Source organism: Passer domesticus, chromosome 5 (genome assembly GCF_036417665.1).
Source record: "Passer domesticus isolate bPasDom1 chromosome 5, bPasDom1.hap1, whole genome shotgun sequence".
Taxonomy (NCBI): domain Eukaryota; kingdom Metazoa; phylum Chordata; class Aves; order Passeriformes; family Passeridae; genus Passer; species Passer domesticus.
In genome coordinates, this window is record NC_087478.1 from 23,520,035 (window position 1) to 23,532,934 (window position 12,900).

Consider the following 12,900-nt stretch of genomic DNA (forward strand, 5'->3'; position numbering starts at 1 on the left):
TTCTTAGAGATCTAAAAACATGTTAAAAGTCAACTGAAAACAGTGGAACAATTTTTGAATATTATTTCTTTGTACAAACAATTGTAATGAGGACATCATGTAGCCTTAAATAGAAACAGTCCATGGCACAGCACAAAGAAGGATCATCAAGCTTTGAGCCAGAGCTGCTATTTAGTGCTTCCAGTCACAGCAGAAGTAAAAATCTTACAGATGGTATAAGTCTAAATATCATAAAAGAAAGATTAAGAAAATGGTGGTTTTATTATAGGCTGTTGCTATTGCACTTACGAAAATTATATTTGACTCAAGACAAGTATAATGCTGACCTGGATATTAGAGACAAAATGAGGAACAATCATCTCCTAAATAATTGTGATAATCTGGTAAGATATATAAGTCAAATAGTTTTGATTTGTAATTGTCATCTTTGTGACTAAAGCAGTGATTTCCATGGATAAACAATACATTTCAACAGCACCCTCACCTTCTAGCTTCAAATTCTTGGATTATGTCAGAAAGCCAGGTTTGTAGTAAGTTATGTAAAAAGTTCCCAAAATCAAACTGAGTAAATGAGAGCAGTGGCAGGCTTTGCTGCAACATCCCTGTTCTATATGTCACAGTATAAGTTGCAGTCCAGGCAGCCAAAATACACAGAGTGCCACCATACCATTTCAGAAAGCTTTAAGTATTCACCCATACAGAGTAACACCAAACCACATCAGAAGGCTTCAGGTATCAGTGTCTGCACAGACAGACTAACATAACACCACTTTGGAAGGCTGCAACCATCTACCCTTCTTGTTATTTGGCCTTTTATACCCCTCATGTTCATGCATTGCCCCTGTGTGCCCTCTGCTCCCTGTGGTTGGTCAGTGTCCCTGGGCACTCCAGGCTCATTGCTGTCAGTGCTGCTCACCTGCTTCTCACAGCTGTGCCCATTGGGGATGAGGTTCTGCTGCAGCCCCACTCCCAATTTCCACAAACTGTGTGCCTACAGCTGTGCCTAGCAGGTCTGTGGCAGGGCTACCCTGATATTATTTGTGCAAAACACCATGTGTCAGTAAGGTGAAATATTCAGAGAAGATTCTGGAGTCTTATTGCCATGTGAAGCCCATTATTAAACCTCCTCTAAGACCTATGCCATGTTACTGTAATTCAAAATTGTGTTTCTGGAGTGAATCAGTCTGGTAGTTCAGTTTTGATTCTGAATCAGTCAGAATCAAAAGGAGCCTTTTTCTGGTTCAGCCAAATGCTGCCTTCCCAATACATTCATGGCAACTACATAGGCTTTTTCTCTTCCAACAGAATGTTATAGATTTCAGATCCCGCAGCACACATATATGAATGACAAGTTTTTAGAATGGGGCATGAATTCTAATCATTTACTGTCTTCAAATAGGATGCTAAAAAGTTGAGACAATAAGCACCGTAAAAATAACCACAGAACTCATTAACAAAAGGAGAAAATTGAACTGCCAAAAAACAGGAAGTTCTTGAAAATGCTTGTATTTGTAACTACCATTCAAATTTAACAATAGACTGTGAGAATGTGTCCAGTGTAATAGCTGTTAGGAGTATCAGATACAGAAAGGAAAATCTGCAGCTGAATGGGAGGTCTGTCCCAGCAGTTTTCATTATGTCAGAGAATTCATTTCAGTGTTCAGTTTTGCTCACCATTTGGTCACCATTGCTTGACATCTGCAAGGATCACCTTCTATCTTGCAATCTACAAAACAGTGAACATAGTTTGCTTGCTATTGGCACCTCTGTCATGAAGGAACATTCCCATTCAAAGTCATCTGAGGTGCCAATGTAACCGAAAGGCCAAACAAGTTTGGTGTGTTCATGGCTGTAACCAAAATGTGTTTACTGGCTCACCAGACCTCACTCTTGTGGTCTTGCTATCATCATTTGTAATCTGCTTTTTCTCTGTGGCATTGAGCTGGGAACACTTTTGCTGTGATACTTTCATTTATCATGTTTTCACAGCACCTCACAAAATCTTTGGTTTCTTTATGTTTTATTAAGAAGGAAGGAAGAAAAAGACATAATGCATAAAGTGCCAAAAAGAAGCATTGCTTAAAAATGATATGAGTTGGTATTTTTAAATGTGAATTTTCTATTTCTAAATTTGTAAATTTTGTGCCTGTGTTCCTGAACTCACAGGTTCTGTGTCTCATTCTGGTGTTGCATTCTGTGTTACCATGGGCACTTGGACCTGGACTCATTCTCCCTCTGCTAACCAATGAGCAGAGGTGACAAGATTAGGAGAACCTCTTCCCTAAGATCCTTGTGTAATGGGGAGAGGTGGAGAGTGTGCTTGAGTTCCTATGTCTGTCCAACAAGTCTCTGAGCAAGAATCTGAGGAAATGGCTTCCATTATCTTCTACCACAGTGATATAATTAGTGAGATTTATGTTGTCCAAATTTCTACTACCAATACGTAAATATAGTCATAGTGAGGTAAGAAATTGTAATTGTAATATTTGGAACTTTGGCATCACTGCGTAAACTAGAAACTTTAAAAATTTTCAATAAAAGAATGTTTTAGTGCAAAGCTGCTTGGTATATTTCTTTGAAAAAGTATTTTGTATTATTGACTACATATAAAAATGTATTTACAAAATAAAAAATCTTAAAGATACACAAATGAATTATACTATTTTAAAAGAGGACATTATGCTAATTTTATTGAAGATTATTTGATGCAAAATACATATTTTTTATTTGAAACTTCAGCTTATAGAATCTAAACTATCTGTTGGAAAAAGTTTTCTTTGAGATTTTCAGCTCTTATATCTGGAAGCTTATGGTTTATATTACAGAGAGGAAAGAAATTAGTTAGAAAACCTTGTCAGAGCCGCTCTGATAAATTCCTGTTACTGAATTTTGCTCCACGGGAAAGGGAATCTGTGGGGAAAGGATGTAAAGTAATCCAAACCTGTGACAGTACTATCATCACTCCAGTGTCTGTATGTTACACAGGTCAAACTAGTCTGTGTAGCTCAGGCTGTACATCGCCAGAGGCTCTCAGGCTTGCCGTCCATCTGTCAGCAGGCTGAGACCAAACCCTTCTCCAGAAAGTGAACGGATTGCCCCTACGAGCCTGTAACCTTCTGCCAGATTGATTGACTTTGTGTGGCTTATTTGAAAGCAACGGATGAGTTTCCTGAGGCCAGAGCCACACTCCAAACACAGGAGGCACAAATGGGATTTATGGCACTTTTAAGTAGGATCACAGGACTGATAGAAAATGCAGGGTTTTGCTGGTGTTTGGGAACATGCACGTGTTGAGGATGGGGTTACAGCTCAGTGTGTCCAAGAACATCTGGTCTGGCTGAGGCATCACAAGAAGCATTGCCACTGCCTAGCACTACACAGGTGACATGAGCAGCCTGGTTCCCCAGTTGTCCTGATACTGAGGAAAAAGGTACATCCAGAAAGCAAACCAGAACAAAGGGTCTAATGTGTTGAGGAATACGACACTTTCTGTTTATTGTTTTATTTATTTTGTGGAATTAAAATGGTGAGATAAAGCTCAAGGACTACACTCCTTTCCTAATACCCAAATTTCTCCAGTGTAAAATATTTCATTGAAAAAATCTTAATAAGCTCTAGAGAAAATTTGCAGGTCAGGGTAAATAAACCATGGAACAAATTTATGGAGCAGGCTTTTCATAATTTGCAGCCTTTAAATCAAGAAAATATTTATTACTAAAAGATATATGATGCTTTATCTCCAATTAATGGGATTCGGTGCAAGAATTACTGGGTAAAATTTGATAGCCTATGCTATGCAGGTCAGACTAAATGTTCACACTGGCCCTTGACCTTTGCAGCTATTAATCTTTCATGAGAGCAAGCCATAAAAGACAGATGAATGCAATAAAAGGGAACTGCTGTCTCTGGAGGACTATTCAGAAGGTTCTCTTGAATTAGCTAATGTGAGGAAAAGACGTTTTCTGATAGAAAGGCCTCCAAATCACCAAAGTTACACAGATTATCTTTCATTTTGACATGAGAGGAAATTGCATTTTCATTAAAGATATTGTTTACTAATATCTTCTTGTTTCTGATCATTTGGAATGTGGTCAGAAAGTGGAGGAGATTTAATGAAAAATAGGAAAATGAAAATGTTGCAGGGTTTGCCCTTTCAGAGCTGTAAAAAATTTTTGTCTCTCAAAATACCAAGTCTTTTTGGTGATAAAGTAGAAATGTTCTCTCTCCTCTGGTGTGACCCAGATTTATAGATGCGCTTAGGACATGGGCTGTCTCTTTTATCCTCTCCATCTCAATCCAGTGTCCTTGAGGTGGGGTTTGGGTGGGAGTAGAACACAAGTGCTTTGCTCACACAAATCCCCAGCCAGGAAGGCACTGCCCTGTGTTCAGGGAAGGCTCAGGCAGTAGGTGCTCAGGTCCTTCGTCCTGGTCATGATGAGTGGAAGGGCACCTTAAGTGTTGCCCAGAGCACTGTCAGCCATATCCTGAGGAAGAAAGGAGCCTCAGGGACTGCTGGAATGTTTCTTCCGTTAAAAACTTTCTCATATCTGTAATTAGGGCTTTATTAATTAAGCTGCCTCTGTTACTCCTTGTCCCTTTTGTTTTTATTTCTCTGCCATGAATTACACTATAATTTGAATATATATGTTGCAATCTAGAGGACAAGCTAGTACTATGGCACCTGACAAGAAACAATGCATCTCTCCATAAGAAATATACATCAACACCTGGCTCTTGAGATTAATTTTCATCTTCTCATGGAATGTTTATAATTCTAGTGAAACTCCTTCTGGGGTGATTATTAAGATTTCTGAATGTAGTGGTACTTTGTGGATAAATGCTATATCCCAAACTGGTGCAACAGCTGGTTCTCGTGAAGGACATGGTCTGACTAATACACAATTTACCAAATAACCATGGTCAGAGACAAGTGCGGGGAATGCAGGTTGCCAGCTGAGCTCACTGCCTGACAGCTGAGATAGAGCTGAAAGAAGTTTTCTTTATGACTCTCCCATCACTAGCCAAAGACCACAGGAGACAGCTCAGGATTTAGTCCCACCATCAGCAGCTTGGGCCCTCACTGATCCCAAGGCTGGCTTTGCTGGCTGCAGGCTTATAACCCATATATCAGTTACGAGAACAAAACCATTCTTCTCCACTCATCTTGTGGTCCCTAACCTCAGAGTTTCCATCATCACTGTTACATATGTTATTTTCTAATACCTGCGTTGTATTTTTCAGTTGTTACTTAAATAGGGCTCCTCCAGTGATCTGTGCTTAAGGCATTTTGTTGACTCACAGATAGAGCTTTTCCAACAGGGATGTTTAAATGTGCTGAACAAGAAGACCATGTTAGGTGAACAGCTTTTCTTTTCTGCCTGGTTTCAGTTCAGTTCTGGCTACAAGTGCACTTGGTACATGCTCAGCTCCTCGCTCGTGTTCCTGCCCTGTGGGTCGCTGACTCACCCTTGCTGGCTGAGTCAAGGTGTAGGAACTGTTGCTGAAGGCTGCCAGATGGATTAATAGGAAAAATACTTAGGCCAGAATTTTACAACAAATACCAAAGCAGTTGAGTCTGTCTTATTTCTCATCCTAGAATAAAAATTTTCATTGTAGAATAAGCTCTTGCACTATCCTCCTGCTTCTTCGCCAGGGCTTGAATCTGTCGTTCTGAAACAGAACAGAAAGCACATGGTGAGACTGGAGGAAAGATTTCCTCCAACAAAAATCAAATAATAACTTGAAGATGAAGGCAAAGAATAAAAACTATTGCTGGGATTCCCACACTGCAGTGTCCTTTCTTTGCAGAATATTTACTTTTACTCTCCCTCTTGCCTTTTTTGATCAGCATCTAATTTTGCTCTTCTCCATACAATATGTGGGTGAATGTATACCTCAGACTGACTGTCTATGGCTTTATTCACATTTAGAGGTTATTGAAATAAAACACATAAAGAACAAAGTTCTTCAAAGAGTAGCAAAAGGCTGGCAGTGTCATTTTTCAGCAGGGCGAGATTTCTGTGAAGTGCTTGTGACAAGGCTCATTCCTCAGAACACTTTTCATAATGGGGTGAAGGCTCTGGCTTTTCATGTATAATCCATCTCCAGTGATTTGTTGTTCTCTGAAAAGAACACTAGATTTCAGACAGGGCTGCATGAATCTACCTTGGTTAACGTCAGCAAATAAGCCTGTGTCTTTTTCAACTAAAGACAGAAATCTTTATTCCTTAAACTGAAGAGCTGGTAAATTAATAATTTTTCCAAGATCTCATCCTCTGTTATTTTGGAGCAGTTACACACACATACCCGTGGCTTACACAAATGAAAAAAATATTGAAACATGATTCCCATTAATCAGGAACTCCAGATTATAACCCTGATTTTGGTATAGGTCCATGGTTTATAGTGGGCAGAGGCTGAGCACTCACAAGTGAATTTATAAACTGTGCATAAGTCTTCAAAAATGGCATGATACTCTTAAAACTGTAAATCACACATAGCTGAAAGGTGTTCCTTGCAGAGAATAAATTCCATATAAACGGTCTTCTTATGAGTTTACACAAAGCTTTGCAGCATTACATGCAAGATTTGGGCCAATAAATTACATTGGTCCAGACCTGACGTATTTAGAGACCTCTCTAGTTATTGCCTTTGGAAAGTTAGGTACCTACTAATGGAAGTCTGGTTTGGTTGCAAAGACTGCATGAAAAATCCTGTAATCCTGAAATCAGTGAGGAACAAGGTGGGGACAGTTTTCTCTTTCTAAAGTGTGCAGCTTCTCTAAAATAAGCCTCTTCTGGCCTTTCCCCCTATGTCACACTCTACTTGCTTGCTCACCTCTCTCATCCTGGCTGTTTCTGCTGTACAGACAGGGTTTTTGAACACATATGGCTCCAGTAATCAATGTCTGTGTTTTCCCTGCAGAAACCTGTCACCTAATTTCTTCCCCCAGCAGTAGCTTGCCCTTGTTCAGAGCTTGGTTTTGTTCTTAAAAGTGCTTGTCAAAGTGAAAAGCAGAAATATGCTCAGGATCTGCTCTTCTTTCTGCTCTTCTTCCCCTGCCACTATAATCTAGACTCAAAAATTATACCATGGATCAAATCTGCAAAAATCCAATATCAAGTTTGAAAATATACTTGGTTGGAGTCAGCCCAATTAAAAATAGCAATAAAACCAGTAATATGTAAGCTTATTTTGTTTTATTAATAATTGGCTTTGTCATCATATTATTCAAAGTTGGCTTTAATTAATTACATTTTCTTTTCTTCTCTTGAGGCAAATTGTTAGTACTTCAACACTGCTGTTGCTGCTCCTTCTGTTTGCTTTAAAATTTATTTTTTCTTTCCTTGCCACTGCCCTCTACTTGTGCCAGGGCCTAATCTGAACCTTATTAATCAGTCCTTTTTCATATTATGTTTCTGGTAGTGTCCATTCAAATGAGCCCTTGCAATATGTTTCCAGTTCTCATGTTTTCTCACATGTACACAGTGATCTGAATAGTCCATATTCTTTTCCACACCACTCTCTTTGCCTACAGCTACAGCTCAATTTTTCCTCTAAATGTTCTTTAACTTTCATCCCACTACTGTTACATTACAAAAGGATGAATCACATATATTGGTTGCTTATAGAAATAGTTTGATTGAGTTTGGCGTCATGCTGATCTCTGTGTTCACTACATATGTAGGAATCTTCTTTTGTCGAGAGTTTTGCATTTAATGTTTTAAAGAACATATTAAGGACATATGGCTTTTCTCTTCTGCTAGACCCTTCAATGAAGGTGTGAAAACTCTTCATTTTTTTACCTTTCTTTTAATTTCCATTGCAATTTCACAACTTCGTGGTACAGAACAATTCAGAAAGCTAATGTGCCTGTTTCCATTTCATTTACTTAAGTCAGGAATATGATATGCCACCCTGTGTTTCCCCCTTTTTGTCCCTATTTAATTTTCTAAGCATCCCAAAAGAATCCTCTTGTCTCAACAAACTGTTCAAAGGCAACGGAGAAACAAAAGCAAGAAAAAAGAGAAAGGAACTTCAAGGCAGTCAATTAGTTCAGTGTTAGCTGTACATTTTATACTGTTACCACTAGTGAATGTTACTCCAAGCTCTCCTCTCTGATTATTGGGCTTGATTAAGATTTCTGGGGTCTTGCTGTGTCACACATGCAGAGGTGGAATTTACAGTTCTGCAGACGGAAGACTGATCTAGCTAAATTTTGTTTGGCACAATTTCAGTGGGGGACTTTTTTGTCTTTTTGTTTGTGAGTGTCCCCATTTGTTTATTTTTTCTTTTTCCTTTATATATGCTGCAGTAATCATTATTCTACTTATATTACCCTTTAGGCTGCCTCTCTTTGGTTATTGTATGCAGAGATCACTCCTCAGCTTCCCTTGATCCACACTGCTCTCCTGCTTTTCTCATTTAGACATTGGTTGCATGTACTGCTTTCTTCTTCTGTTTGCTTCTTTTTGGTGGAAGCCTGGGGCTTCTGAGCCACAGACACTCGGTGTTATCCAGGTGACAATTTCAGCATAGAGCTTGAAGCCCTGCAGCTTTGTGCATTATCTGGATTTACAGTGCAGCTCTTCAGGGGCTTCTGACATCTGAAACAAATAGTAGCCAAAAAAGTTCTAAAACCTACAATTTAATCCTCACTGTAATAACATAGAAGTGTAGGCACACAGTCTGTGGTAATTGGGAGTGGGGCTGCAGCCTCATCCCCAATGGGCACAGCTGTGAGAAACAGGGGAGCAGCACTGACAGCAATGAGCCATGGAGTGCCCAGGGGCACTGACCAACCACAGGGAGCAGAGGGCACACAGGGCAATGCATGAACATGAGGGGTATAGAAGGTTGGGCTAAATAACAAAAGGAGTAAATGGTTGCAAGCTTCTGAAGTGATATGGTGTTATTCTTTGTGGGCAGATGCCTGAAGTCTTCTGATGAAATAAGGTGTTACTCTGTATGGGTGAATGCTCTGAGCTTTTTGAAATTGTATGGTGATACTCCGTGTGTTGTGGCTGTCTCAACTGTGATGTAGAAGTAGGTCACCATTCATACAAAGCTGTAAGACAGGACATAACTTTTTCTATTACTGGTATTTTGGGCTTTATCTCTCCCCATTCCCAGGCCTTTTCTAAGTTCAAGTCAGATTCCTCTGTGCATCTCTATGCATCTGTGATCTTGCCCCTGCAATCACTCTTGAGTTTTGGGCACAGCCCTGCTCCTTTAAAGACTCACAGCCTTGTCGTGCTCCACCCTGCTCTATCACCCAGCCCACACATCTGTCCAGATATTTAGTTTGGGAGGAGAGGATGGGACGGAAACAAATTTGAAATTTCCAGTGAAACATGGAAAAATGAAGTCAAGTGACTGAGATCAAGAAAGATGAACAGAATAATGGAAACTAGAAAAAGGTTTCTTTTCAGGTCAACTCCTCAGCAGTAAACCCATGGTTTATTTCCTGTACCATAGGTCTCTATACACAGACAAGAAGATGAAATTTGAAATTAATTTAACAAGCACCATTTTATTTCAGTCAGTGAATCACTGTTATCTGCCTGCTTATTTTCATGGCTGCCTTCATCATTGTATGTATAAACTTCTCATATAAACATGATTTGTCATCACAACACTTCTCCAAGGCAGAGAATGTTTAGGAGCTTATTGTGTCTGGCAAACTGAGATGCAGAAAAATTAGCCACTTGCACAAGGTTAGGGAAGGATTTTCAGACTCTGCCCCATTTCCATTTCACTGACTTTCCTCCCCCATTTTTACAGATATATATATACACACAAAATAACATTTCATTCATTTAATAAAAAAAGTAGAACTCTTAGTACTGCTGATAGATACATTGAATTGGGATTCTTGGCATATGAGTCACAAATTACATGTATTATTCAGAGGTTTCATAGACAGGAATATGACTGCAGCTTATAACCCTGCTCTCCCAAGGGATTTATGCTAATTTGTTCTGATGGAACCACCAGGAAAAAAAAAAGGTGGATATTTATATCTAAACGGATGCTGACAAGACAGGTGGATTTGGAATCTGAACTTCTACCTTTTTGTGACTGCATAGGCTAAATATGTTTCTGTGCTTTTTTGCATATTTCTTTATATTTAATTACATATCCAATTGTCACTGTTAGTGGAAGATTGAAATAATGGTGAAAGATTGAAATTGTAGAATAAACATGGAATTATATACCTTTTTCTTCATTCTCTTCAGTCTCAAGATCAAAGCACTAAAAAAAAAAAGAAAAAAAGTAGTTTTAATATAAAGTTTCTGGGTTCCCAAGAAAAGTGTCCCAATAAAAATTTACCAAATGTATGGAGCTATGCATATAATTTTTTAAGGGCTGAATTTCAAAATTTAGTCATAAAATCCCACTGTCTTTAACAGGCTCATGCTTTAAGTGGCAATAAAAATAAAATTAAGTTAAAAGATTTAAATAAAAAGTAAACACTTTGTTGGATTAGAAAAAGTAATAATATATGGAATTTTAAATAAAACGAAATAACATTCAATAAAAATAGGGTACTCTTTTCCAGTTCAGCACTTGTAACCTTGCTCTCCAAAGTTACAGCATTGAATTATGGTGCAATAGAGAACATAGAAGTACCTCCTCTAGCCAGCTTTGAACATTAATTGCAGCTCTTCCACTCTGGTACAGGTTGACATTATTCTGCTGTTTAGATTCATGTAAGGCCTAAAAAAAGTGTGCAGGTATTTGCATTCTTCCCTGTTAATGATTCAGTGTTTGATACAGTGTCATTCTTTCTATTTTTCTCACTGGTACATCTTCACCAAAATGATTTCTATGATTTTCCATGATAAGTCTTGCTGCAAGGGGTCCCAAATGCCAGGCTGACAATATAGATGTTTACCTGAGAATTGACAACTACTTTCATTCATAGGCAAGAGTTGTTTTTTCCTCATTTCATTTTAGTTTACTTTAGGGGACTCTTCTTTTGTGTAATTTCTAAGGATTATCTGTGTACCCTGAGCATGCATGACTGAGGATGCAGGAGTTAATTTTTGAAGTAAAACATAGCTGAATTAAAAAGTGACAAAGATTTACCTTATGTTTTTGAAGACTGTTTCTGTTGAGTTGTGATGTGTCTTGGTGGAAAGATCTGTACTTAAAAGTCTTACAGCATTAGTTTTCATAAGTTACTAAAACATGCATTTAGGGGATAAGTGCAGGTGGTGAAATTCTGGCACAGTTACCATCAACAGGAATTTTGTCAGTGACTACAATGGACTTGCAAATTCACCCATTTAAAGAAATGAAATGAATAAACAAATCCTTTTTATTCTTGTTGTCATTATTTTAACATTTTTGTTGCGTAATGTTCAAAATACTAAGTGACCAGTTAATTTCATCCCGTTTTCTTCAGCCTCTTGGAGAGTATGCTTTTCAAGAAGATCCAAAAAATCCCCCCAGTCTTTACCTCTGTCTTTCCCTGGACGAGGCTGCCTGGGTTTCCCTGTTGAGACCCCTCCTGTCCGCATCCGAGTGCGCGTCACCGGGAGGAACCTCTGGCCATGGCATGCTCTGAAGGCAGCTCGCCCAGGGCAGGGAGGAGGGAGGAGAGGTGGGTGTTTATTTCCATGGTGGCTGATTTGCCAAATGAAGAACTTAATTATTCATCTCCCTTGGTGAGTTTATGCCTGTGAATAAAGCAAAAGTATGTCAGTAGCTGTGATAGGGAGGGCCTCTGGTTCTGGAGAGTGAATGCTGGGGTGGTGCCTGCTCTGGGGCTCTTGAGGTACCCTTGTGTAGCACAAAGGGAGGTTATATTTTTGGGTACATCTTAATTCCTGCTGGTAGTAGTCATAGCCTCGGTGACTCATCAATCTGGCTCACAAAGTAAAAACAGATTTACCCTTTATAGGGTTTGGCAGTTGGCAGATGATTGTTTCCCCTCTATGAATCAGACTTTTATTTATTTAGTGTAATCAAGAAGGAACTGTCTGTTTTGTGACCTTCTAGGTTAGTGAAAGGGAACAAAGGATTTCTCTTTATTATTATTATTTTTTGGCATCATGCAGTTAGCAGAACAATGCAAAACTATGATAAAGAATCATGCTCTGGTTGGCTGGCTGCTAGGACTGTAGCTGCATGCCACATTATTATTCCAGTTGGTCCAAGGAACCTTTTTACATGAGCAGAAATAAGCTATTTATGACAAATAAAGCGGAATCCATACGCTGTAGAATCAGTCAGGAAACACTGTTCCCTTTTAACAGATACCTAGATAACCATTTAACATTAAGGCACTGAAAGTTCCTCGAATAACTGCTAAGCTGGACAAAAATAACAAGAAGCTTTTGCAACATGCCTGGCTATTGGATAGAGTACATCCTGCCAGATTACAGACATATCTCATGCAAATTACAAGAAAAAAAATTTGGATGGCAGTCAGGGACTCTGGTGAGCAACTCAAGGACAGCAATTTGCCTAACAGACTTAAAATACATTTAGAAATTGCTCAATAATATTGGAGCTGAAAGAAATTAGAATAAGCTAAGCATAACTAACCAGAAATTATAAATTGGTTACTGCTCATTATCCAGATAAGGAGAAAACACTGTTTGGAAAGTTTCTGCCATTCCTAAAGTTTGTATTTTTTTAAAGAAAATAGCTTCACCAGCATGAAGCACACTAATTCACTCCTGGGCCTGGCGCTCTGTAGGAATTTTGCTGAGACCTGTAAATGATCTGCAATATGTTCAGGGAATGCCAACAACCATTATTCCTCACTAGAGCTGCATTTGTTACATACTTTTCTAAGCTGGCTATTTCTAAACGTTTTCCCCTTCTGCATGTAGCCAGCAGAAGGTTTCACATGCTGTGGAAGCCCTGGGTGCCCAGGGAAGCCGCAGT

At 38.9% G+C, this 12,900-nt stretch overlaps 1 long non-coding RNA gene across 3 annotated transcripts; it reads right to left on the bottom strand.

Annotated features, from left to right (window-relative positions):
* Positions 1-3,463: 3,463 nt before the first annotated feature.
* LOC135301848 (uncharacterized) lies at positions 3,464-11,869 on the bottom strand. Of its 3 annotated transcripts, XR_010363580.1 has the most exons (5): positions 11,787-11,869; positions 11,465-11,684; positions 10,218-10,254; positions 8,339-8,606; positions 3,464-5,670 (listed from the first exon to the last, which is right to left on the bottom strand). It is a non-coding gene; the product is annotated as an uncharacterized LOC135301848 (long non-coding RNA). The 3 variants fall into 3 exon arrangements; XR_010363579.1 differs by lacking the exon at positions 11,787-11,869 and having other exon boundaries at positions 11,465-11,774; XR_010363581.1 differs by lacking the exons at positions 8,339-8,606; positions 11,787-11,869 and having other exon boundaries at positions 11,465-11,774.
* Between the last annotated feature and the right edge of the window lie 1,031 nt (positions 11,870-12,900).